Source organism: Pezoporus flaviventris, unplaced genomic scaffold, assembly GCF_033815535.1.
Source record: "Pezoporus flaviventris isolate CSIRO_AGI_PZ_B2104156 unplaced genomic scaffold, CSIRO_AGI_Pfla_v1 ptg000026l, whole genome shotgun sequence".
NCBI lineage: Eukaryota > Metazoa > Chordata > Aves > Psittaciformes > Psittacidae > Pezoporus > Pezoporus flaviventris.
In genome coordinates this window covers 1,739,142-1,765,051 of record NW_026892574.1, presented here as the reverse complement: position 1 = coordinate 1,765,051, position 25,910 = coordinate 1,739,142, and positions in this window count along the sequence as shown.

Genomic DNA, 25,910 nt, shown 5'->3' with positions numbered 1-25,910 from the left:
GAGCCTCAACCAAAACTCCATCTCCCCTCTCCTTGAAAGGCTCCCGAAACAAAACCTCGCGGCTCAGACCTGCCAAGTCTCCTCTATTTGGACTGAAACTCACTCATACTTGGCAGCAGTTCGGTGCAATCTGAAGCTGGCTCAGACCGAAAGTGAAAAGATTAATGGGGTATTTGAAACCTCACTCCCATTTTTCCTCAGATCTCACTTATGTAAAAGCTCTGATGTTGGTTGCTGAGCTCCTTAAAACATAATCTCCACAATGTGCCACAGTAAATAAACAGATTTAAGCAGCAAGTCTGTTTAAAAGGAGTTTATTTAGAAAGCACACGCATCACTAAAGAGAGCTTATTTCTTATCTGACTCCAAGCACTTCGAAGGCAATACTTCAGGGGTGTGCTGCAGGCAGTGCGAGATTAATTTTGTTTGCAGCAATTATTTTCAGGATGTTCTCCACTGCTATTAAGAGGCTGAAAGTTCAGTTAGTTTCTTGGCTTGGGGATTAGAGAGAAGCTGGAGACATTAAAAACAACTTTGGGCCAAATTTACCCAGAAAAGTGGCCTTCCCTGCTTGGGCAGGCTGGTGTGCAGCAGAGGAAGCAACAAGTTTAACACGCTCAGACCTGCAATTGGAGGATCTGATGGACCACAGTTTCAGCCCTACTTTTAGTGTGAGGTGTCCCTGCCCATGGCAGGGGGTTGGAACTGGATGATCTTAAGGTCCTTTCCAACCCTAACTATTCTAGGATTCTATGATTCTACTTCTCAGAAGCAGCCTCATCCAAATGAGGTACAGCCACCAAACAATGCCTGATTAACTGAACTCCCGCATGTACATTTACTAGACAGACAGGACTGGAGTTGCTCTTCCTGCAGAGAGGTTCGAGAGGACCCTCAGCCACCACCAGCAGGCACGTCCTGAACACCGACCACCACGGGGCCAACCACACCATCCGTGAAGGCCAGACTGCCTCCCAGGGTCGAGTCGTACCATAAAAATCACAAGTCTCAAGTGACAAACACCCATGTTCAGCAGCCTCAGCAACCCTTCAAGCCAGCAAAGACTCTGGAAATCAGGCAAAGTTTGTTAGTCTGCCTTTATGTGGAAGCCCCTGAAGGGATCCACTGAAGTGTGCTTATTTTCACCGAGGACTCAAAGCTCACGAGGAGGGCAGGGGCTTTGATTTAAAAGGTTGCGGGAGAGATGACAACTTCAACCCACGGATTAACTTCTCACCACACTGATGAGCTGGTTTACTGCTGAGTCACAACAGCAAGCAGTTATTGAACCAACAGACACATCATCTTTGCTGCTCATTCATCTGCGCTTCAGGATTTAAATGTGGGAGAGACCCGCAGTTTCTGCAACTCACCTCAGGAGCAGAGAAGCCTCATGAATGCTTTTTAATCTCAAAATATTATATTGTGATTCAAGTTACAGAACGATTTGCACATTGCCACTCCAATCTGGAGTGATTTAGTCTTTTCTAGTAGCAAAGAACCTCATTTTGTTGTGTGGACTCATACTTTGGCATTCTCACAAAGCATTCCCAGCATCCTAAACCCCATCATGCCATTTCCTTCCACTCTTCTTTGCTCCCACTCCCATGAACGTGCCCAAATCACTAACTTTGATGCAAATGAGACTGTAGGCTCCCTCTGCTTTTTAATTCTGTTTTCCTGTGCCCTGTAAAACACATCAGGCAGCACAGTCTGATCTAGGCAGCTCCTCAGTGTTTCCTTATCTTTTTTGATGCCAAAGCCTGTGGCTGCAGATCTGAGCACACCCGCTTGGTACCAGGCCCATGCCGACTGCATGCCTGTTGAGTAGTGAATTACCAGCTACACAAATGACAACTGTTGGACAAAGTGGTTTAACTTCACATTGCGACAGAAGTAAAAATACTCTGGAGAAAGTAGGTGTTTCCATTGTTTCCAGAAATTAATTTCACTGTCTGTCTCTTACCAAACACAGTTTTGTGCATGCGTATTGCAAACAGCAGTGCTCCGCCGTGAGCATCAGGAAAAGCACACAGTATTTCACGTATAACCCTTCACCCATGAAACTGATGGCTGATGGTTGACTGGTGTGAAGAAATGATAACCACAGGCTACTGAGGAATACAAGTAAATAGTTATGTATAAACTATATACCCTTGTGTCAGGTAACTGGAGAGCTGAGCATCGTGACACCCCTCCCTCACTGAAGAGGAAAACACGTGGCCAAGGATGCAGGCCAGCTTGGGTCATTCAGGGTGTGAGTGCACTGAATACCGATTGTCAGGTACCGTGCAAATAAAAACATGCTTTATTTGGTGTGGTTGCAGAGTCATTTGGAAAAGTCTCAGTGCCTTGGAATGCCTTGTACAGCCTGGTTTTATACTGTAGGAGAAAATCTCCCACTGCAGCATTCCAATGAGCATTTCTTACCAATACAACAATGAAAAGTTGGGTTAAATATTGAATAGGATTTTCATACACAGCAAGCTCGACTGCTGAGCACAGACCATGTTTCTTACATTATTCTACCAGTAACTTTCTTGGAAGCTCCTTTGACTTTCAGATTTAAGGCATACAGCACTGTTGTTCCTGCCTGCAGCCAAAAAAGGCTGAGCCTTGCCTGCAGCCTAGAAGGCTGAGCTGAAGTCTGTCTGCCTCTAATTTGATTTTAGCATCTTTACACATTTGATTATTTACTGTAATCACGGAAAGACGCTCAGACAGACCCATTTTTCAAACAAATCAAGTCAAATATCTTAAAGACGTCTCTAGCTACCTGGAATAATTGAATTAAAACTCTTTGTAAAAGCAGGGGTAATGATACCAAGAACACCATTATGGCATTTCATAGACAACTTGGCTGAATCCAGAAATGTCATGTTTTTTCCGTTGCAGCACTCTTTCACTCTGTCTCTGAGTGATGCTTTCTATGAAATTTTAGTGCCATGAGCCGTTCCACTCTCTTTCAAGGTCACAGCATTATGTGCTCTGATGCCTTGCACACTCACTCTACATTTTTCAGTTTCTGCTCATTACTGCAAGCTGGCAAACAAGAGTTTATATTTTGGATTTAATGCTTTAAGTCCAAATCACTCAGTTCTAGAGACAGAAAAGTCTCCAAACCTACTACTGCTGCTAATATAGCCAAACACCACTTGTGGAAGGAGCTGACAGCAAAAATGCAGGATTTCCAGCCTTTAGCCTCTCATTTTAACCAACTCAGTTTCCTAAAGAAACATGGGACAAATAACTACCAACATTTTGCAGGGAGCACACAGGAGTTATCCTGAGCCAGTGTAGCACACTGAAACAGAAGAACTGCACACAAATCTCAGGGCAATTGAAAGCCATTTACAGGATGAAGATCCTGCAGGGTGCTGGTGTTCAGTACTCAGTCCCATCACTGTGAAGGTAACTGAACGTGTTCAGCGATAGGAACATCAGACTGGAAATCAAACACCCAGGGAAAGCTCGGTTCAGACTGACACACACAGAGCACTTATTGGTGAGCTGCATCTCATACATCTCCTAGCTTCTTTCACATGAACCCTTTGAGTAGTAGGTTTTGGACCCTGGGCTCCCTGTGCTTTAGCTGGTGATACTTTGGATAAACTCAAGTGTTGGAATTCAGCTCCCTGCTTATCATTCCCATCCTTCCCAGCACCTCCAGCATCATGCAGCAGCTGCAGCTGCTTTCAATCACTCCAATAGAGGGTCTTTGCAGACCACTCTCCACAAGACCAAGCAGCTTTCTGAGGACCAGGTTTTTAGTTATAGTAAAGAGTAAAACTTCCAAACAAGCTAACAAAAGCTGTATTTACTGTAACTCAGCCCCGTTTTATTTCCTTGCCTGTCACATTTCAGCTTCTGAAAGCCTCTCTTGTTTCTCAGTCTTTTTCCAGTGATATCTCCAAACACTGCTGCCCATTTCTGCACTCATTACCTGCATTTTTAGGTAGGATCTTTCTCATAACCCTGACACTTTTGAGCCCATTTCCTTAATTCTGCCAGATGGCAATTATGTCCATTCATCTACTGACTACTCTCACAGTCCCTGAAGTATTTTCCTCAGGGTTGTCACCTCTTGTTACTTCTCAGGTATAACAGGCTGTTCAGAAATAGTCCAGTCACCCAACATAGCAATGTTCTTTATCTAAAAGTAACAGATTATACCCAAAGTCTTCGTAACACAGAAGCTTTCTTTGGCAAAGACAAACAACAATGTGACACAGACCTCCTGCTGGCATCATCCAACTTCCTTTGCATTGTGAAGTTGCTAGCAGGCAAAACTCTTCCACAGAGCAAAACATGAGTAGGAAGAACCTCCAATAGAAGCAGAAGACTTGAGCTGACAATGAGTAATTTCCCCTTTGGGGAGCACATGGGGCTATAACCATCCAATAAGTACGGTAAGTTCATGGTTTGTACTAGTAATGCAGCAAGATGTCAAAACTTAGGCGATATATCTTTAGGGACACAAATAAGAGCTCTCTGTAAACTACATTTCTAAAACTACCCTAAAGTTTCATTATGTGACTGTGCTGGAATTTGGTACGAAGATACCCTCTTGCTATGTAGTAGCATTTATACCTGCAGCGATCCAAACAGTACTGATATATATCTGCTTCTTTCTAACAGTTCAGAGTCCTTGTCATGACAGGTATTACACCAAATCTTAACAGATACTGGCCTTCCAGGCTAAACCTGAAGTCTTCAAGCATCATGCCACAAGGCTGGTACCAAACGTGCGCAGTGGGGCTCTTCACAGAACTTTAAGCAGGTAACAGGTGTGAATAACTTTCTGGACGAGGTAAAACATGCAAACATGTGGTAGTTTACAAGCATGTTCAAAGCAAGCCTTTTACAGTTTTTAAAGTGTACTCACCCTATATGAAAAATCCCTCACTGGGTTCTTCAAACACAAGGGACACTTGGCAGAGGTGACACATTTGTCTAGATCCTGCCTTAAAGGACCCACTGGAATTTACCAGTTCTGGTCCCTGGGTCGTTACCACCACAAAACCATCTAAGAAGCCAAATGCGTGTTGCAGCAACCAGCAGCGACCCTCCTCCCAGGCACTCTAGGATACATAACCTGTGTTTGGCTTATAAAGCTTTGGAGAAGAGCTGGTTCTTTCCCTTTTAGCTTTCACAGAGCACTTAGTATAATGAGATCCAGGAATGCTGATTCTACTGACTGACATAAAGCAATTAAAATCCTGCCATGATCTTTCTTCAGCCTTTTTCCTGCAACCATCTCCAAAGTCTTCATGAGCCTGCCTGTGCCCATTAATAGACCTCAGGAACAGTAAAACAAATCCTAGCAAAGGCACCCATCTTCTGATGTTTTGAATGTCAGACACATACCTCTCCACACAGCACGAATATACTGAGTTGAACAAAAAGCACTGCAGTGTGAGCCCCATGTAATAACACAGTGCTTCAAAGCAGACACTTCTCCTTCTCAAGGCTTCAGCATTTTTTTGAATGCTCTTCTCTCCATTGAAAGCTGACACCAAGTGTTGGGAACCCCTCCAGAGATGGACAGTCCCATTACTGTCTGTCCCCATTTCAATGCCACACTCACAGGCATCATGGCTTAAGCTGGAAGGACATGGCTGTATTATCAATGGTTAATTAGATTAAATAATTAAGACAACCTCTTCACATCAGATGCAGAACAGTGGTTCCTAACTCTGAACAGGGAATAAGCAGAGTCTGCACAGCAGGAGCATCAAGAGCTGCTCAAGAGCAGCTAGGTCACCAGTCACCATGCACGGCACCATGAACCAGGCACCCAGAGCACCCACTCCAGGAGCAAGACAAACAACATGAGCTCTGCCCTAGGCAAGTTTTCACTCCCCCACTAATGTCTGCACAGGTTTTTTGTGACTTTTAACTTAGGAATACAATAGAAGTAGTTACCATAGCAATTTCCACATCACTTGATACTTTTGCCACCTCTAAGAGTCAGAGCACCTTTTTATAGAATTTCTTACCAATTCTCACCATGTGAAGTTCCTGATTTTTAGATGGTTTTGGAGGAAAAGGGACATCTAAAATTTCCTGCCATTTCAGTATCCTGTTGAAAAGTGGTGCCTTTGTTTCAAGGGGGAACACTGTATATTGCCCTGTAGAAACTTAATGCATTTCAGAGGAGATAGAAGAAAGCGGCTTATTCCAGAAGTATCCATCATCTACAAAGATGATGGAAAAATGTCTGCCAAAAAGAAGCCTCTTGCTCTGTCAAAGATACAGCATGCTTAAAGAGAAGTTTTGTTTCCATGGTGACTGAATTTGGAGTAAGAACATCCCCTGCATCAGACGCTGCTAAATCAAAAACCCAGTTGCTTTTGTTCACGCAGCAAGCTGGGTTTTAACCCTGCCTCATCCAAACAAACATTTAATTAGTATTTTGCTTTCCTATTTTGCTGTGTACAGCTTCCCTTTGTAAATGAAGCAAGAAAAAGCAAGAAGGTACAACAAACCAAGAGAAACCTGATCATGCAATCTTAATAATTAGAAATAGCTTTGGTTTTCAATAGCATATCAGCAGTTTTAAAAAGCACTTTTTAAAAGTATCACCAACAAGCTGCCTGCTAAAGACCATTATGCATAAGCCAATGATGTAGAAGTTCTTCTTGACTTTCCTCACCTCTCAGATATAAAAGATAACCCTTCCTTCATGCTATCAATCTCACACTTCTGTAAGGAATAGGATAAAAAGGATTCTCAGCAGCCAGCTTTGAAGGGACGGTACCTGGAGCACAATCAAATGTAGGGAAAAGGGATTCAGAGCTGAAGGTCCTCAACAGCCACATTTTGATCAGTTGTCTGCCTGTTTAAAATTCTGATCTCACCCATGTCACAAAACCTGGCACCAGCTCTACTTCAATCACGCAGATTACTGCCGGTCAGACTAGCACCCGGCTCTGGACCTGACACAAAGGCTGTTAGACTGAGCATCTCGCCGTGTGCGTTGCCAAAGCACCACACGATGTAGAAGATGGTGTGAAACGGGAACCACAGCTTTGTGTCAGTGCAGTACCTGGTTTTCCAGCACTGCGGGGCTAGAGGACAATGGGGAAAACGGCTGAATCGTTTGCTGCCCTGGGGACGTACCTCTGGTGATCTCACTTGTAGTGTAAAATGTTTGCCACTGAAGAGCCAGCTTTAGCTCTTGGGCTTTGGCTACAGTCACTGGAAGCAAACTCTCACACAACCACCAAAGCTACCAACACCTTGTGGTAGCTGCAAATGATCTGCTGTCACGTGCCAGTTATGTGAGCTGTACAGAAAGGGAAAAATGTCCCTGATGGCTCACAATAAACCAAACCAAACCAATTGTGTTTGAGGCACAGAAACCAGAGTTAACTTAAAAGGGTACTTGAGAGAGTCACTCTAGCGTTTCTGGCCAACTTTTGCCAAATTGCACAATTCTTAGCATAGAGGAATTTATTTTTTCCAGTACACAAAACGCTTTGGTACATCCTTCTATATAAAGAAACAATGCCAGCTGCAAGCGAGAGACCCAGTAAAACAATGGGCACTGGATGGTGCCATTTAAATGTATTGGAAGGATCATAATTGTCATTATCCAAGCTGCCCGACACTTTCCAGTATAAGGCCCTATTGTCAGTTATTTATGCCATTGCCAGACTTTAGGCTGAAGGTTTACATGCTGGGCTTATGCCTCAAGCAATTCCTTTTATCTTCCTTTTTTATTTAATTCCAGCTAAAGCAATACAGCTGTTCCTGAATTAAATTGAAGCAACATTACACTGCTTTGCCCACAGTAAAAAGCTTTCAACCTTTGCCTTGTTTGGCCCTACCCACCCTGCAACTTGAGAACACAACTCAAAGCTTTGGCAACTAGTGGAAATAGAGCAAGAATGTTTTCTGCTATCTCCAGGAAAATCCACTCAAATTTAGCCACTTCATCAGCTTTGGAAAAGAAAGCCTCAAGTGGTTTATGTCTATGAAAATTCAAGATCCTTTTTGTGAAACAAGGAAACACTCTTTAAGGCCAAAGTGCAATGTTTGGTTGGCCACTGTCAACAGGACCGCTCGGAGTCGCACGTTACAGGCAACCAAGCAGACAAACCCCTGGCACTGTGTAAGCTGCCTCTCTTTCAGGTGCCTCACCTCCAGCTACTTTTTCCAGCACCATGTTGCCTCATCAGTAATTCTGTAGAAACAAACAAAAAGGCACAAAACCAATCAAGCCAGATTAATTTTTAAATCCAAAAGATTCTTCATCAGCTTCTGAAGATGGGAATTTTTCACATCCAGTCCCAGCAGAACCTGCCACACGAGAAACAATTGAGACCTTATTCTCATTTGGGGCAGAGCAAAACAAGTCTTTCAATTCAGTTTTTGTACAAAAGCCGAGGTTTTAACTCCTCCCCCAGAATAATTTTCTTCTACTTTTATCAAGTTAAATGAAATGTTTTTACTACATCTATGAACAAGCCTGTTGAGAAAGTCAAATCTTGTGATATCAACAGTTTTATTCTTTGGAAAACACAATGATCAATGGGACTCCTCTCAGCTCACTTAATGGCAGGTATCTAACAAGGTGGAACAAAGTGGTCTCTAGAGATTCCCATCTCTCTCAGGTGGCTACTGAATCTAGTTAAGACCTGACACTTAATTTCTAAGCAGCGAAAGATGGATGAAATGAGTCATATCCAAAGACTCATTTTATTAAAACCACTGGGTATCACCTACTTCTGCTCCTAAAAGAAGGAACTGTGGGACGAAGCTTGTTTCTCCTCACTTCTGCCTGTGCTCACAGCCTTGTGTCAGGGATTCCAGCTCCAAGCATCAGCTTGACTTGCATTGCTTTCATTGTACTTTAAAGAGTTTTCTTTAGAACTGCAGCATGAAATACTTAGAAATCCAGTAACAGTTTATTAGCACCGAGAAGCATTTCTGGATCCTGCAGTCAGGTCCAGGGAGGAAAAATTCTCACCACATAACAAAATGCAGAAGGGATCGGGGTGGGCAGATGGCCCTTTTACAAGTCTCAGCCACGACTGTCATCTTTAATACCATAAAAGAAAGGAAGCAAATAAGACCTTTCTTTAGGCAGGCCACTGGTGTGTAAGCATGTGCCACAGCCCTGCTGCAAGGGAGGAAAACCAATCCATCCCCTCGGCTTCTGGTGGCACACAGTGCTTTTTACCTCTAATTCCTACCACGGCAGTTCAAGTTCTTCTGTCTCATAGCTTCTATGTGGTACATGACCTCCTTATGGCTGCCCACTTTAAAATGACAGCTCAACCTTCTGCTTTATATTCCAAGTCAAATAGTCCCATACAAGCATAAATACAGCACCGATATGCTGATAGATTTTGAGGCGGACATTATAGCCAAAGCTGCTGCTCAAATGCTTTTTACCATTATCTACTACCCGCAGCCAGACCGGAAGCTCAGGGTTCTCCATTTCCTCCACAATTTAAGTTTAATCTCATTAACAAGTAGGTGACAAAACAAATCTATCTATTCAGCACAAAACGGGCAGCATCCTTTTGAGCTTTCCTTCCAACTTTTTCTAAGTTACATGCATCTGAAAAAAGAAATGAAGACATCAAGCACTAGAGCTTAATAAAGGTTTCCAATTACTACATTTTCCTTTTCAATCTTATAACTGAAATTTATGATATTAAGAAAAAAAAGAAAAAGGAAAAAAGACATAACAAAAAGGTTCAAGAAAGGTTCAAATAAAAAGAAAATAGTTCAGATCTATTGTGCATAGGCCAAGAATTTCAAAAACGAGCCTGGGAGGAGAAGCTTGTATTTTCAACTCAACTAAACCCAGCGGTCAATAGGTTGTTAAATAAGATGCCTGTTCATACAAGCTCTCTCATTAGCACTTACAAAACAGTACGAGTCTACCAATACGCTCACCAGAGTCTGTTATTTAAAGCACCCTTTACAACCCCCTGACAACTGGCCTTCCTGAAGGATGAGTAAAGGATTGCAGTGAGCAATTTGGAACCAGCGCATCATGTCACTCAGCCCTATCAACCCCACAGGCTGCAAGACATCAGACGGCTTAGTGCAGTGCCACATCTCCAGAAGCCTGCCAGCATCTTGATGCAGGGAGCCAGCCATTACTTGTCCTGCGGATCCAAGAGTGTTTCCAGGCTCACTGGACTCTATTTCCTGTTACTATGATCCCCAGAGTGCTGTGATTTTCTGCCAGGTTTGCACGCACTGCTGTTTCCAGAAATTCCAGTTCAGTGTTTACATGTGTTTGACAATGATCCCGCCTAATAACCACTGAGACAGGCAATATTATCATGCTTTGATTTCCTATGAACTGCTGGCTAATACTACGTAGAAAGTTGTGAGTGCCAGCTGGTCCAGTTTATTTTATTTATTCTTTAAGCATCTTTAAAGAGCCATAGGCACTTTACACACTTTGCCATCACCCCTAAAATTCTGCCAACTGCCTTGGCTATTATCTTTGCTATAGCATCAGTTACCAGTCAGCATCACAGGCCTGCCAGCACCATGGCTGAAGTACAGTTAAGAGAAATACAAACCCCAAACTGAAACACCTCTTAGACAAAGAGACTGTCAAAGGAAGCCTCACTGGTGGAAAACCATAGTTTTTACTGGGAAAGCCTCTCCTTAGCCTTGGACAGTGAAACTCAAATATGCAGACTGTAACACAGCCAGCAGTGTTTACTTTGTCATGGCTCAAGTAAAGACTTCAAACGCTTGGTAGAGACAAACAGAAAGTCTGAGTGCTACTATTTTTATTTCTCCTGTAGGGTCTAATTTGGCTAACTCAAGGCAATGGGTTACTTCAATCATTGATTAATATTGGAAGGACCATCAGCTGCAAGTGGCTGTCTTGATAACAGACAGGGAATCTTGATTTGAAGTATGTCTGTGAAGACTCTTCATCAACAGCCAAATAAAAAAAGAAAACTGGGTAGTAATGAAAAAAAAACAAATCAATTTATGGCTCCAAATCAGTAATTGTGAAAGTAGATACCTGACTTTCTCTGAGCAGAGATGAGCTTGAAGCACTCTGCTGAGGCAGGACCCACCTCCCAGTCCGGGAATAATGGAAATTGTTTCCTTGCCTTTAAATTTCAGTACCTTTTTTTTTTTCCTTGAGAATTCCCACAACAGATCCTACAATACAAAAGAAAAGCTGCTTCCCAGCCAGTCATAGATCCAGCCAACAAGAAAGTGAGATCCTTACCATCTGCTGCCTGGAAGCAGTTCAACATGCCTCATTTCTACAAGAAAAACGATGAAGGCAACTATGGTGTTACTCAGTTATATTTAACAACAAAACCCTTAAACTCTCACTTTCTTCCCAGTCCCAGGCTTCCTGAAGCCCATTGTCAGAGCAGCCCCTCTTCCTAAGCACAACCTGCCCTCGAACTGTCCCCACCCACTTGGTGTCGGGACCATCTGCATCCAACCAGCTTCAATCCCAAACAATTCATCTACATGCTAATTTGAGGGCAACCAGCACTGAGTCCTAATCAGAGGAGTGTGACAAGCATTCTAGTATTACTATACATTTCCAGCTATTTTACTGGGGATTTTAATCTGACTTTTTCTTCTTTCCTTTGTTTTGGCACTTACTGAGCTATTAGATTAAAACCCAAAAAAATCTAATGTAATGGAAAAAGCTGGGGGCTACTTCACTGAGACTAGCAGCCGTGGACAGAGTCTGGGTTTATTATTCATCATGTCATTTAGGGTCTCCTTTGTCATCTGTGCTGCTCAAGTCACTTTACAGTACTGTGTGCTGACCGAATAGCCAACCGACAGAATTACTTCCCTGCCACATAAGACAAAGCAATGTCATAACACAGGCCAGTCACTAAGGCGAAGGAGCAGCTTCCATTTTGTTTATATGGAAAAGGGTAATTTGAAACAGCCTGAACTTGTGAAATATTCTGGCTCGAATAACATAATCATCAGCCTGTGCTCCTTAGAGGCCAGTAACTCTTGTCCAGCATCCTGCCTGCTTGGCTATCTGAAAAAAGTGCTAATGAACAAAACTCCATCCTTAAAACTCAGTATCAGCACAAGAGAGTTTGGCAAATGCTTCTTTCCCGAAGCATTTAATTTATCCAAACAAAACACTTCATTTTATAGCTTTAATTACAGCTTCACCAGCTATACTGCTGCTTCCCAGGGAACCACAAATCTGCAGCACAGAAGCAGCCACACCGGCTGAACTTTCTCTTTCTTCCCCCTTACCCACATTTTTTTCTTTGGAAGCACTGAAAGTTAGCTGTTTGACCAGGCTTTTCTCTGATTGAGGCCATACTGGATATAGCTTCACAGTCCAATTGCAAAACCACTGCCTAGGCAAGCTGCTAATCGAGAGCCCTGCAGCTGTGTCATAATCTGAATTGATGTGTTTCTGGAACTGCTGAAGATGTAGAATTACTATTCATGTGATGGATGATTGGAGTTTTCCAGGCAGGTAAATTCAAAGCACCAGATAGGTGTTATTTCTTAGACTTTCTATGTAAACACCACTGGGAAGAGGAGGAGTACAGAGAACAGAAGCTTCCCAGATAAAACTATACCCTCACAGCTGGGTACCTGTGTTGCAGAGGGGGAAGAATGTTTTTGATGTAAAGACAGTACCTGAGAGACTCTCCCTATAAGCACTGAGGGGTTTTTTAGGGGGTAACATGGTTAAACAGTCATGGAGAACAGAATAAGGAAAACAGTGCTGAGAATCTGCATTTATGAAGGCCTTTCTACTGTTGCTGGGCTCAAACATAGCCTTTTGGGAAGGGAATCTAGAGGTACTGTTACATGGCTGGTAAAGCAGAAGGCTTGGTAACATCCCCACCACCTCTCTTTTACTGATGATTTATGGGACGAAGCCTTGGGTGAGAGATGGTTTAGTGTGAGGTGTCCCTGCCCATGGCAGGGGGGTTGGAACTGGATGATCTTAAGGTCCTTTCCAACCCTAACTATTCCATGATTCTACCCAGGAGGGATGTTTGGGGGGAGTTTCCAGACAAGCTGCAACTGAGCCTGGGTGGTTCTTACTCAGGCACCCTGAAAACACCCGTCAGTTGCTATGTTGGGGGTGGCAGAGGAGTGGAATCAGCATCCCCTACTTTGGAGCCATTAGGGTGATGCTGAGGCTTCTTTCCCAGAGGGTCTCACAGACACAGGCAAAGTGCTCCTTGCTTCACGAGACAGCAGCCATCACTGCAGGGTCTCAGCACTATCCACACTCATCTGCTGGAGGATACCCAGCACAGCCTTCTTGGGGATCTCTTAACTCAGCTCCTGGATCATACTGCCATTACAATGGAAAATTATTTAAGGCAATACTCAAAACTGCAGGACAGTAAAATATTATTCACATTACTAATATTACAGTGGACTTGGGTTTTCCTTTCAAAAATCCCCAGCTACTCCATAGGCATCAAGTTCATGATTGTAAGTACAGCCTGAGTAACACAGTTTTGCACATGGGGCATTTCCCATGATTCAAGGAGTTGAAGTCATCGTTACCTCCTGGCATAGCCCAACACAAAATCCACAGCTACCAGAGCTTTCGGATGCTTGCAGTTCTTGCGAGTGTGCTATTTTGCCTTGGGAAGGGAGACGACATACCACACAGTTGTATATTTGCCAGCCACGTCTTCCCTAGTGTGGATACAAAACCGTGGGCCAGGCAGACAGACCTTGGTTCTGCTCTGTCTCTCTCCAAGGATGACGGGAAAGCATCATCTCCCCAGAAACGCCTTGTGTTCAGTTTTGGTTATCTGTTATGTGTACAACAAGTCTGAACAAGTCTGTTCATGTCTGTCAGCACACACACTGCACGGGCAGCCTGTGTGTGCCACCACCGCGCTGCACAGCATCACTGTGCGGCATCACTGCGCAGCACCACTGCTGCACAGTGCCGGGTGCCCTCTAGTGACTCGCTCGCTGGATAATCAATCCTCTTCCAGGGTTACGTTGGCCGCTGACTGATCCCCTTGCAGAGCTGCAGCTCTGCTGATCCAGCTAGCTAGTTGAAGTCTGTAAACTCAGACATGGCTTTGATGGGGTTTATTAACTACACATTAGCATCTGCTCTCTGTTTTCAGAGACAGGAAACCTACAGATCTACAGAAACGGGCATTTCCAGATGCCCATTCCTACAGGTCACAGAAATGGGCAGAACTAATAGATAAAGAAACACTCTGCCTGCTTACATGTATGTTGAAACCATTAGTGCTCCTCTTTCTAGCAAACATTTCTCAGCAGTGAATTGAAATGTTTTCAGTCAGATCCTGGACTATTGTTACATGCAGGAACTGTTGCTCACCTGCCATGTTTTGTCCCAGTTTACCAGTTCTGACAGATCATCTTAGGAAAGGCACTTCTGTAGCATAGTAGTTTGTGCTCAGAGCCTCCACCTTGGAACACTGAGGCAGGCCATTAATCCAAATCCCCTCTACACAGCCAAGGGCCTCTGGCTTATTCCAACTAAACCACTGTGCTGGTTTTTGTTGGGTTTTTTTAATTTGAGTCCCTGAACATTCACAGGACAAAGAGACAGTTTGGGATCTGCCTCTGACTCTCCCTAGACCTTCATTGTGCCACAGCTGTACCAGATGGTCTTGCAAGCCTGTTTAAGCGTCTACACAGAAACCTCATAGTATTAAACAGCTGCACAAACACCTCGTGGGGATGTTTCAAAACCAGCCTTATATGTAGAATTTTAGCCACAGAATGAGCTCAGTTTTCACTATGTCAAACCTCATTATATTCTGCTCTCGCAAATGGTGGACTAATTTATCTTGTCACAGTCTGATGAGACTCCGGTGCCAGCATTCCCCTGACCCACATACTGCCTTCTGAGCCCTTTGAGGGAAGGATCTAAAGACCCGTATTTTTTAATTACTTTATAGCATGTGATTAAGATAACTCAGAATAAACTCAAGGGAAAATTAGGTCAGAAAAATTAACTCTTCAGAAAACCACAAGTTGCTAACATAAAGGGTACTCATCTCTTAAACTGAAAGAACATCGAATCCTGTACTGACTCTCCACCTGGAGCTGCCTCCCGGTCTGAAAGCCAGGCTGCACCATTTCATCTTCGGACGTCCTAGAGATTCACGTTTGAGTTTGAGTTCTGTGAGCAAGTTTTAGCTCCCAGTCATATTAAATCACAGAAGCCAATGCCTCTCATCCAAACTTCGGCAATTTAAGGCTCTTACACAGGATGTGCTCAGAGTCTGAGCTGGGCCTAGTGCTTCCAGTGGACACAAGGACTACTTTAAGTGAGCCACCTTTGCAACACATTCTCCAAAAGTCTCATTATCCCTTTCCTGCCCTGTTTAGCTGTTTTGTCCTTCACAGGCTACATGACCTCCGGCTTCCCTACTGTAGGCATACAGTGTCCACCTCTACCTCCTGACCCAAGCTCACAGCCCACCTGCCTTGCTTTTGGTGAAGTATCATGGAAACAGCATTATCTTACTAATCATCCCTGTGTCATTTGCACTATTTGTTGCCTTTTTAAAAGTAAGAGGGAGTTGCAGCCATCACTACATCAGCACTGAGATGCCTGAACTCTGATGCTGTGGCAGGAAGACTCCAGCCAGAAGTGCTGGGCTGCAAAGACTTGAATGATGAGTATTTTTAGAGCCCAGAGAAGTTATTATTGACAAACAAAGTCTACAGGTGTTTTTTTCATAGACATGACAGATATTTTATCATGTGTGAACTCTGCCAGTGATAGAGTAATTGATTTATCTCAGGGTAAAATGTGTTGCTGGCCTTAAAAGCAAATGACAAAAGTTAATGATACATCTGATGTTACCAAGCTATTTTCATTTTCTTTTTTAATCAGTAAAAACACTTCCTCAGAATTAGTTTTATTTATAGCTGTTCAAACCAAACCAGACAGGAATTCAAATCATGGAGTTTCAGATCTTTGTAGAAACCTCTAATTCACTGTTCTATTATGAACGAGGTTATCTCCACTTCAGAGTTCCCCCCCCGTTATATAGCACCTGCCATAAACTGCAAAATCACCCAGCTCCCAAGACAGGCATACCTGAATACATACCTTCCTTGCTCTGGTTATGCAGGATGTAGCTGTGGTCAGTTTGACCACCAAAGCAAGGCAGAAAACCTTCACCCATTACAGGAATACTGCCAACATCTCATTTCAGACATACAGATGTTTTCTGAAGACACTCTCGAATCCCAACATGGTTTGTGTTGCTAAGCCTTGTGGGAGCAGTCATTGCAAAGCAGCTTGTCATGGTTCGGGAGGGGTGGTTTTCATTTTCCAGCTACATAGCCTGATGTACTCATAACGTGTTTACAGCAAAATCCCAAAGATACTGACCCAGTAGCCAAAAGTCCCATCATGAGACAGTTGCCTCTGGATGACAACCCCGGTTTCTTGTGGCTGGCTCATTGCCTTAAAAGAAGTGAATGAGAGCCCAAAGTAGACACATTTCCACAACCACAGAAAATATTAGACACCTGAGCTTCTCCTTCACAGAGGTTTGGCTTTTCTAACAGTCAAAACACAATACAGTAAATGAGAAGTAGCTCTGCCCCCATCTCCAGACTCGCCTGCTCCCTGTTGTCCTTCCACATGCCCACTCAGGCAGCATCCTTGATCCCTTCCACGGTGCCTGGCCCCTACCTCATGGAGGAAATATGCTGGCATCTTTGTGCCTATCACCTGCTAGCCATCAGCAGAGCTGGCCAAGTCCTCCCCTTCTCCTCACCAGGAGGTGTACAAGTGTCACAGAACTACAACTACAAATTTTGCCACTGATCAGTTACAGATAAGGGGAGAAAATACAAACTATTTAATATCAGATTCCCTCTTTCTCTCAGCATTTCAATGGCCATGCTAACTTTCTGGTTTGTAGAGCTGTCATTCCATTTTTGGGGTGAATGAATCCCACCAACCTGACAGCAGCTAACACTAAATGAAAGGAGTACAAACACCTCCACTTCAAGCACCGTGTGTGGCTTTACCAGGACTGGGTCTTGTACTTTTTGTAATATTTGAAGTCTGGCTTTGAAGAAGACATAAATCTCCAGTTTAAGAACTAGTTCTGTAATTCTCCCTCATTTTATCCCTTGTTAAAAACAAAGTCAGATTTAACTGGTCTATTTTTATTTTCTTTGTGACACGGAAAAGTGCCCAAGCAGTTTTAATGTAGAGATTTCCAGGAACAGCAGCATGACATGAAAGCAAGTGCTCACCATTTAATTTTTACTGACACTAATAATACATAAAGCAGCACACTGGCCTTGACACACAACTTTATCTTGGCAGGCTATAGGAGAAGGTAATGTGAGGGAGCACAAAAGAGTAAGGGGTTGCTCTCAATTAATATCTGTAAGAAACTTCAGGGACTATGAAGGTAGTAGAACAATTGATTTTATATACTGCCTGGCAGAAGGATATGTACCACTGTCATGAAAGGACAGGGAAAGATGCTGCAGCACTAGAAGTATGCAAAGTTAACCCAAGGGAAGCTGGAGAGAAAGCTTGCTACCTGATCCAAAAGATCGTTATTTCCAAAGATCAGGATTTTGCAACAGACAGTAACTATACCAAAGGAATTGTATGTATATTACAGCTGCCATACCTGCTTCCTTTTTATCCATCAGGAAAAAAAATGCCAACTCAAAGGCTCTATCAAACTTGTCAAAACAAAAGAATGCTCCTGCATGTCAGCCTCATCAATCAACTGCTGCTACTGCAGGAAATGCAGTATTAGATTTCATATGGATAATAAACACTTTTTATATTTGACATTGATTCCTACCTTGTCATTTTTTATTAATACCTCAGACCAAAAAGGAAGAAAGAATGTCAAGCAAGGTAGAGAGATGAGATGCTTAGTGGACACATCTTGCTGCTAATTTGCATTAGCCCTACCCAGCGAAGAAGGCAAACTCCACAGTCCAGGACAACTGGTCTTTAGTGTTGTAAGGTTTTTATGAGGCCATCTATTTTAACCTTGTTTTCACAGTTAGAAAAGGACATGAAAGATAATATTACTGATGGAGAAACACCTTGTTTCCGTGCTAGTTATACATTTGTCCAATACTGAAAAGGTGAGGTAAACCCCCATGTGTTTTCAGATTCATAACTCTTTATCAATGCTTACTGTGAATGAGAAACATAGCTGTAGGCTTCATTCCTGGGGTCAGGAGACCGCATTCACAGAAAGGGCAGCTCTGCAGACACCCCATTCTAATCTGGCCTCTGTGCTCCAGAAAGACAGGATGAAATCAAAACTCCCAGGCCCACCAAGACACAGGGCTCCTCACAGCATCCACGTGCCGAGATGCAGCAGTAGCCCAATTCCACTTTCAGCAAGACCCTTCACCTGAGGCATGTAAGTCTTCCTTGGCTGATGGTTTTTTTTCTGTCTCTATAGGAAGAAAATTACTCCCTGACAGCAAGAAGGCAAACGATGAGTTAATGTTTGTGATGTGCTAAGAACTGTTATGACAGACCTTGGTCTTGGAAAATCAATTAATCCATCTCAGCGCCAATCCACCCCAGTTCCAATCGATCAGCTGTCCAAGCACTATCTTCTATCAGTCGCACACATACTTTCCACTTTGGTTTAATACAAGCATAGCTTATTTGGGAGGTGGTAAGCCCCACATAAGAGTGAAATTAATTTTCACACTGGTTTTCCTTTCTCACAAAGTGCTTACTCATCTCTAATGTCTGTTCTAGCAGCAAGCCAGGCACCGGGGAAATACATATTCTGGTTAACATCTACAATCAGTACCTCCAGTCATCCTGAATTAAAAAACTGACCAAATGATTAAGATGCAAACCCGTGGCTTTTTAGTGAAGCAAACAGTTGGAAGCTGTTCTCAAACTACACAAAAGTGTTTGCGCTGTAGCTGCTGTTTACTTGTAGTAACCATCACTGCTACCTCTGCCACCCTCACCTATTTGGTACAGTCATCTTTGGTTTCTCACAACTAAAGTACAGTGCTTTTTCACAGCAATGTGCTTTTGTTCTGCGTCCTGTCTTGCATAATGGGGCCTTAATATGAGCTTCTACATGCTAAATATTAATGTTTAGCATTTTCATGTCTTCCATTGTGGCCATTCTGTGCTGGCTTGTGCCGCTGTAAAAGAAACATGATGAGCTGCATGCCTCCAGGGTAATCCTGGTCCTAGCTGAAGTAAGAAACTGAACTTCAAATTCAATGCCTCGTAGGCCAGGCAATTTCTGCTGATTCAGGCGTGTGTGACGAGCAGCCACCCTGGGGAATCCAATGCTGATCTCAACCCACACGCTCCATGGAGACAGAGGGAAACCCTTCTGCTTGTATCACACCACAGCTGAGTCCTGGGACAGCAGTGCCAGAGCGGGAGGGTTTTAAAGGGTCATTGAAGACAGGTCCCGCAGGCAGGGACACAGCTGAAGTGGAATTACTATCAAAGCTGGACTGAAAAGTCTTCAGACACCTTGTTTAAGCTCTGCAGCCCCTGGCTCCCCAACTGTCAGTCTTAGAACCTATTTCTCCTGCAGACTTCCAGTACGCTGAACAGTGGCGTACAACAAAGTCAAGGTAATCTGGAGTCTCAGGATGAAGTGAGAGCACACAAAGCTAACTCACCTATGTTAATAGTGCCCCAGGAAACACAATACCTGTTCTTTAAGTGTGTAGTAGTAAGCTCCATTAAAGGTTTGAAGTAATTTTTCTGCTCTTTGTTCTCTCTCAATTCCTTTATAGTTGTGTTGTTTGGGTTTGGTTTGGTTTTTTTTTCCCTTGAAAACAAATCATAGTTAGAACAAAGAGACTGCTGACCTACATTCTCACAGCTATATTATACTTAATTGTGAGGTATGTCAAATGAAATAAATTCAGGAGTGATCAGCACTGAAACAGGCTGCCAAAACACCTACCTCTCAAACTCTTAAGCCTCTCATCTGAAACCATAAGAATAATCTCTTTGAAAGATCCAAGCAGGATTTCCAATGACTGAATTTGTCTTCTCAGAGACACTGGAGCAAGACTTTTCACATCAGAGAAAAGCCATTTAACTCAGGTTGGCAGAGATCAACCTGAGCCAAACACTGGCACATTAAAATCAGTGTATGTGTTGCCTAAAAACACCTCCATAGCCAGGGATGTTATGACCATATTGCTGTGGTATATCAAAGTAAGAGCAAGCAGCATATACCAAAGGAGGAGATGCCCACACCTGCATATTCTAAGCTAAATACAGTTAGGGAATAATGAAATAATACTGTATTAAAGACAGTAGTGGTTATGTTGGTTTATGCACATATGAAAGGAAGGTCTCTATCCCTCACAGAAGATGGGTAACAGCACTTAGAAAATGCTCTTAGAGTAAGGAGCCAGATTCTGCTTTACTTCGCTTCATTGTCCAGGCACTGATCCTTGCATCCTCCCCAGCACAGGCTGTGGTGTGCTGCACCTCATGGGGCTGCTGGCCACAGCCATGTGGTAACAGGCCCATGAAAAGCTCCCCCTGACTGCGGACAGCATTTGTATTTACTGGCTAACAGGTAAATAGCAGTTCCTTCCTGATTCAGGACACTGTTACTAAAGAGATGCTGTGGAATGCTGGGAGATATTACAAATTACCTTGGGCTATCAGGCCTGAAGTCACATTGCTTTTGGGGAACAGTTTAAGGCATACCTCAAGCTCGGTGATGGGTTTGCACTGGCCCATGACCTCGTCAGGCATGACGTGACCCAGTGCCCAGCACCCTTGCACAGCCCCTCAGCTATTTGGTTTGGTGCACAGACAGCAAAAGTGTGTTTTACTGCAAATCACATTTGAACACAACAAAGTGCCATAAATCAAGGTGAATTTGAACCCTTCGAGTCAAAAACTCCACAAATCACGAATTTACCACGTAACAAATGTCCCAGGAAGTAAATCTCAGACACACATGAACAAAATATATTTAGGTGCATGTAGGGTGACAAACCTTCTAGCAAACAAGCAAGCAGCATTTGAAGGGTAATACCAAACACAGATTTGTCGACTTTGTGCAAATATTAACCCTGATCTCTGGGAGGGTGAAAAAAAAGGGTCTGTGTGAGGATGCAGAGCCCTATTTTGTAAGCACTGGTCATGAAGAAAGTTTGCTGGTGCACAAGGAAGCTATGAAATACAGGATGATTTAAAAAAGAAACCCCCTTGGGTTGAGCAGTAGTCAGAGATGATCCATGGATGAGTTGTGTTTGGCATCTGCAGAAATCCAACAGGCAGACCTTAGTGGACTGGCTCATTGAAAAGCAGACTGGCACTAAGAGTGCTCCAAGAACTGAAGGTTGAACGAACATGCCTGGCCTCAGCCTAGGAGGCCAGAAGTACAAAACAAACCAAGCTTTCCCCTTCACAGCAGGTATGGAGGTGCTCCAGGTGAGCATTTTGGTGCCAAGAAGGAAATCCTTCCACTAATCTGACCACCAGGAGCTGTGACTCTCAGCCTAGAGCAAAATGCTACTGCCTTCGCCCTGCTGCACCTCTCTCAGTCAGCTCATGAAATATCCCATGGATGTTTCACGGGATGGTTCATTCACCACTGTCACTTGGAAAAGGCTGACCGCCAAGACATGGCTCTTAATGAGTCCTACGGTATTCACAGAGACACTGTTCATTTGGAGTGCAGCTCCACTGCAGACAGTTTTCCAGCATGAGTACCGAAGCACACAAAGGCACACATGACAATTCATCATTTCTGACACCCAGTGCAGTTGTACAATGACTACCCCGAAGAGTCAGGTCAAAAATATCATTCCTGTTCACAAAAGAAAACACAGCTCTGCCACAGCTGTACCAAGTAACAGTGCCTTAGATTACTTTAAAGTGAGATTTGTCCAACCTTTCCTGCATTTTCACCGTATCAAAATTGACACACTCCAACAAAAGAAACTCATTTCTCATATTATTTTCTGAGAAGACATGGTATATTTCTGCTGCTGTCCAGGTGCACAGCCTCTGTAGCTGAAATCATTTTTTCAGCATTTGTGAATAATAGTTTTAAACAGATTTCTTGTGAGATATGTCACAGTCTTTACAAACAAAAGGTCATTATCTTTTAAATACTATTCTTCACCCAATCTATTTCATCTTTGTCAATATTAAGAGTCCTCAGAAGACCACAACAAAAAAAAAAGTTCTTGTCAAAAAGCTCATCCTATCAATAAATTTCTCCATTCAGGGCAAGACATGACATAATACCTACTGGTTTGTTGATGAATTCAGTTTCAAAGCATCCCATCCTGTACCCACATCCAGAGGAGCAACAGTGCCCGTGTGAGCCATAGGTATGTGTTACTGTCCTTGCTCCCGTTTCTGCCCAAGTAAAGACAAAGGCATTGCCTTGTGTGCACATAAAATGAAGAGTAAATCCTGCAGTCTATGACAGTCTGAACCATCTCAGATAAAAATACTGAACCCAGAGCTCTGCACAGGTCTTGCTCCTCCAGATTTCCTGTTCAGTTTTGTTAACACAGGAGGTGCAACTCAAATAAACCACCAAATATTGATATTTATGCCAATGGAGCAAGTTGTGATGTAAACTTTTGAAGTTTGCTTTTGTTTGCTTCAAAATCAATAAGCAGTACTTTTACTTTGAACCTTCTCTCTCAAACACGACAAAAAAGATGCCTTTCAAGTAAAGAAATATTACTCAAGACAGCACATGCCAAGTGAAATCTTCTACCACGCTGTACAGCAGCAAAGTACAGTATCCCAACTAAACTGTACACCACTAAGACCAAGATTTTGTAGTAAAAACATTGACAGACCCTTAAGTATTATAGTGCCTCCAGGCAGTGCTATAATTAGAGTGCACATAACTATTAGTCATCTTAATTAGTATACACATTCCTCATTTACAACAATAAGAATTACAAAGCAAGGATGCCACTTAATTAGGTGACCTGGGAATTGGTGCCTACCTATATTTCACTTTTAGTTTAAGTGTCCTTACCAAGATTAAATCTAATATTTATAACCAAGTGTGGGTATCTATATGGCTCTCCACCTGTTCATAAAATCACCTGTTAAATTAATATATATGAAATACCTCAAGGACATTTCTGAAGTTATGCTAGGAGTTCATTTAGAACTGTATTCCAAGGAAAGAAATAAATCACAATTTTAGAAACTCAAGGTTAATTGCATATTCTAATAAGTGTCTTACACACCATAAATTTAAAAGAAAAGAAAGTGCATTCAGTTAAATCCCCATCATCCTTCCACTTCTCCTGATAATGCCTCATTGTTGCCCTAGTGAACTGCTTGGGACTCTTTAAAACTTCTGCCAGTGGGAATGTCTAATGGCTCCACTGTTGCAGAGAGAAAGGAAGGTAACATCAGATCTGAAGTCTTACTGAGCTTCACCTGATACCAGCACACAATATTTATCCACATTTATTAAGGCAAATACTAAAGACTATCTTAAACATGGCTGAAAACATCCAGCTGTGAGCCTGCAGCTCAGGACCTGTCTGTGGATCCATCTGTCAGTGCTCTCACATCGTTATTCTGTTTTAGGGCACAGGCACGCACGCAAAGAGGGCACATTTGCTCTAAGACCAGTAGTAAGGAGGAGGAGTTGATGTTTTAGAAGAAAGTACATCATTTCTTCAGTATGATGAGGTAAGACCCTGATTAAAAGCAAGTTCCTACATGCTCAGAACTGGTGCTGCATTTTCTGCTGTTTTGACTTGGAATTCGCCTGCGCTTTCCTCTTTTTGGTTCCTTGCCATCTCCATAATTGTTGGAGGAGATTCACTTAGGAAATAGGAAATGCTCAGCGGTACTGTACTAGTGCAAAGACACTCACCAGTGTGTGTCAGGATGCATCAGCCCTTAATAACCTTTGATTGGCAAAGGTAGCTTCAGTTTAGAAGGTCTAACAGACCTTATAAAAATGCTGGCAAGTTAAATCATAGGAACACACAATGGAAATCAGCACTTCAAATGCCAGGTTTTGGTGATATAGTACATGACATTCACCATGTTTTGCACCACATCTTCAAACACACCTTCCAGCTGCCATTTCTGGAGATTCACTTTCTTAAGAACTAAGTAACCACATGCATTTATTAGAGAGGTGTTTTTAAGTATGAATCTCATCTATCACATATTTTAAATCACTGGCAATTTGGCATAAGTAATACCTGCTATGAAACCCTCCTGCACTTCGCAAGTACCCTAATTTCTGCAGTGCTTACAAGCTACTGAGAAGTTTTGTAGCATCAGACAAAGATGCTACAGAATTATTAATTATGTTTAACAATTTCTATTGTGCTAGATTCAGACACAGATTTCTGGAAAATAAAACGTACCCATTTTGCTGTACCCAGACACACCATACACAGTAGGAGACACAGAATAAAGCAAGTTGAGAGCCGCTAGCGAACGTCTTCCGCTGTGTGAACTCAGTAACACCTCCTTGTGTTTAAGCCCTGAGTGGGCAGAGAGACTTTCAGCTTACCCAGAGTGCAATATAGCATACAAGAGACAGCTTCATTGTGATACAACGGCATTTTGCAATAAAACTGCTGCTCAGAACAAGAGCTCACAAGAAAAATGAAGACAAAACAAAAATGTCATGACATTTGGTATAGAAACCAAACGCGCTTTCTTGCCAGGTACCTGCTGACATTGCCAGACTTTAACCTCCTCCCTCCAGCCCAGAAAACCCACCCCAGCAGTTAGCAATCTGTTCAGACCGTCATTAAACCAATTATCCCTTAGTGACGGAAAAGTCTCTACAAATGCCACAGTGCCCGTGCTCTGTGACAAATCCCATTCCTCCTAAACGGTGAACATTCAATATTTACCATCCCCAGGCTAATTGGATGGGTTTTAAAAAAAAAGAAAGAAAAAAAAAAAGAAAATTACTTCTGTAGGCAGATTATGGTAAATATCAATATGCTTCATCAGAGCTCCTCTTTCATTAGTTCTAGACCAATTACAGCAACTATTTCTTCTCTGGGATAACTCTTCAAGCTATTAAAAAGCATGTGGAAAAAAACCCAAATTCTCTCTCACTTCCTCATTGCAAAGGACTTTCAAATGATAATTGTTAAAGATACAGAGAAGAATGGGAGGGCTATTTGCCACTGATTCAGAGACTTGCCAAAGAGCACATAAGAGCTGGTATTCAATGCACCCAGCAATAGAAAACAGAAGAGTGTGATTAATGTTAAAAATTTAAGGCAACAACAATAGAGGTGCAGGAAGTAATTTTTCTTACCGTGGCCAATTTTCCAATTTCTTTCACTTCACCAGATTGGAATTGTGCAGACAGTGGGCTCCCCAGTAGATCCTTTTGGATACATCAGGAAGATCTTTCAGTGTTGCGTCTCTAAGTCGATGATCAGGCTGCCAGGGTCCATATCCTTCTGAAAAGATGCGGTGAGCCGGTGGATTTCTTGTGCACCCATGAACAGTCAATTACCGTAAATGTTTTATTCATCATCCCCGAAAAGCAAGGCACTTCTGCTGAAAAAGTCTGGGAATGCAGATGTTCAATGCTGACAGGCAAAACCATGTTGCAGGGCTCCAGCACATAAGAATATGGGAAATGGGCATCACCTACCCAACCTGATGAAACAGCACAAGTCAGCCCGCACGGAATCACTTTATATTTACCAGGTTTCTTTCATAAACTGTGGTCTGCTAAAACAAAATTAAATGAAAAAAGAACAAGGCCAAGCTCATGAGAAAGTAAAGATGCTGTGGGGAAGGGACCCTGGAGCTGGCTGTGAAGACAGGGCAGATGAACACAAAACTCAGCAGGCATTTACCTCATGTTTTGTCTAGGTGAACATCATTGTTGTTACTTCCAAACACAGCCTATGACTGCACCTCCTGCTCCTCATCCTCAGCCTGCCTG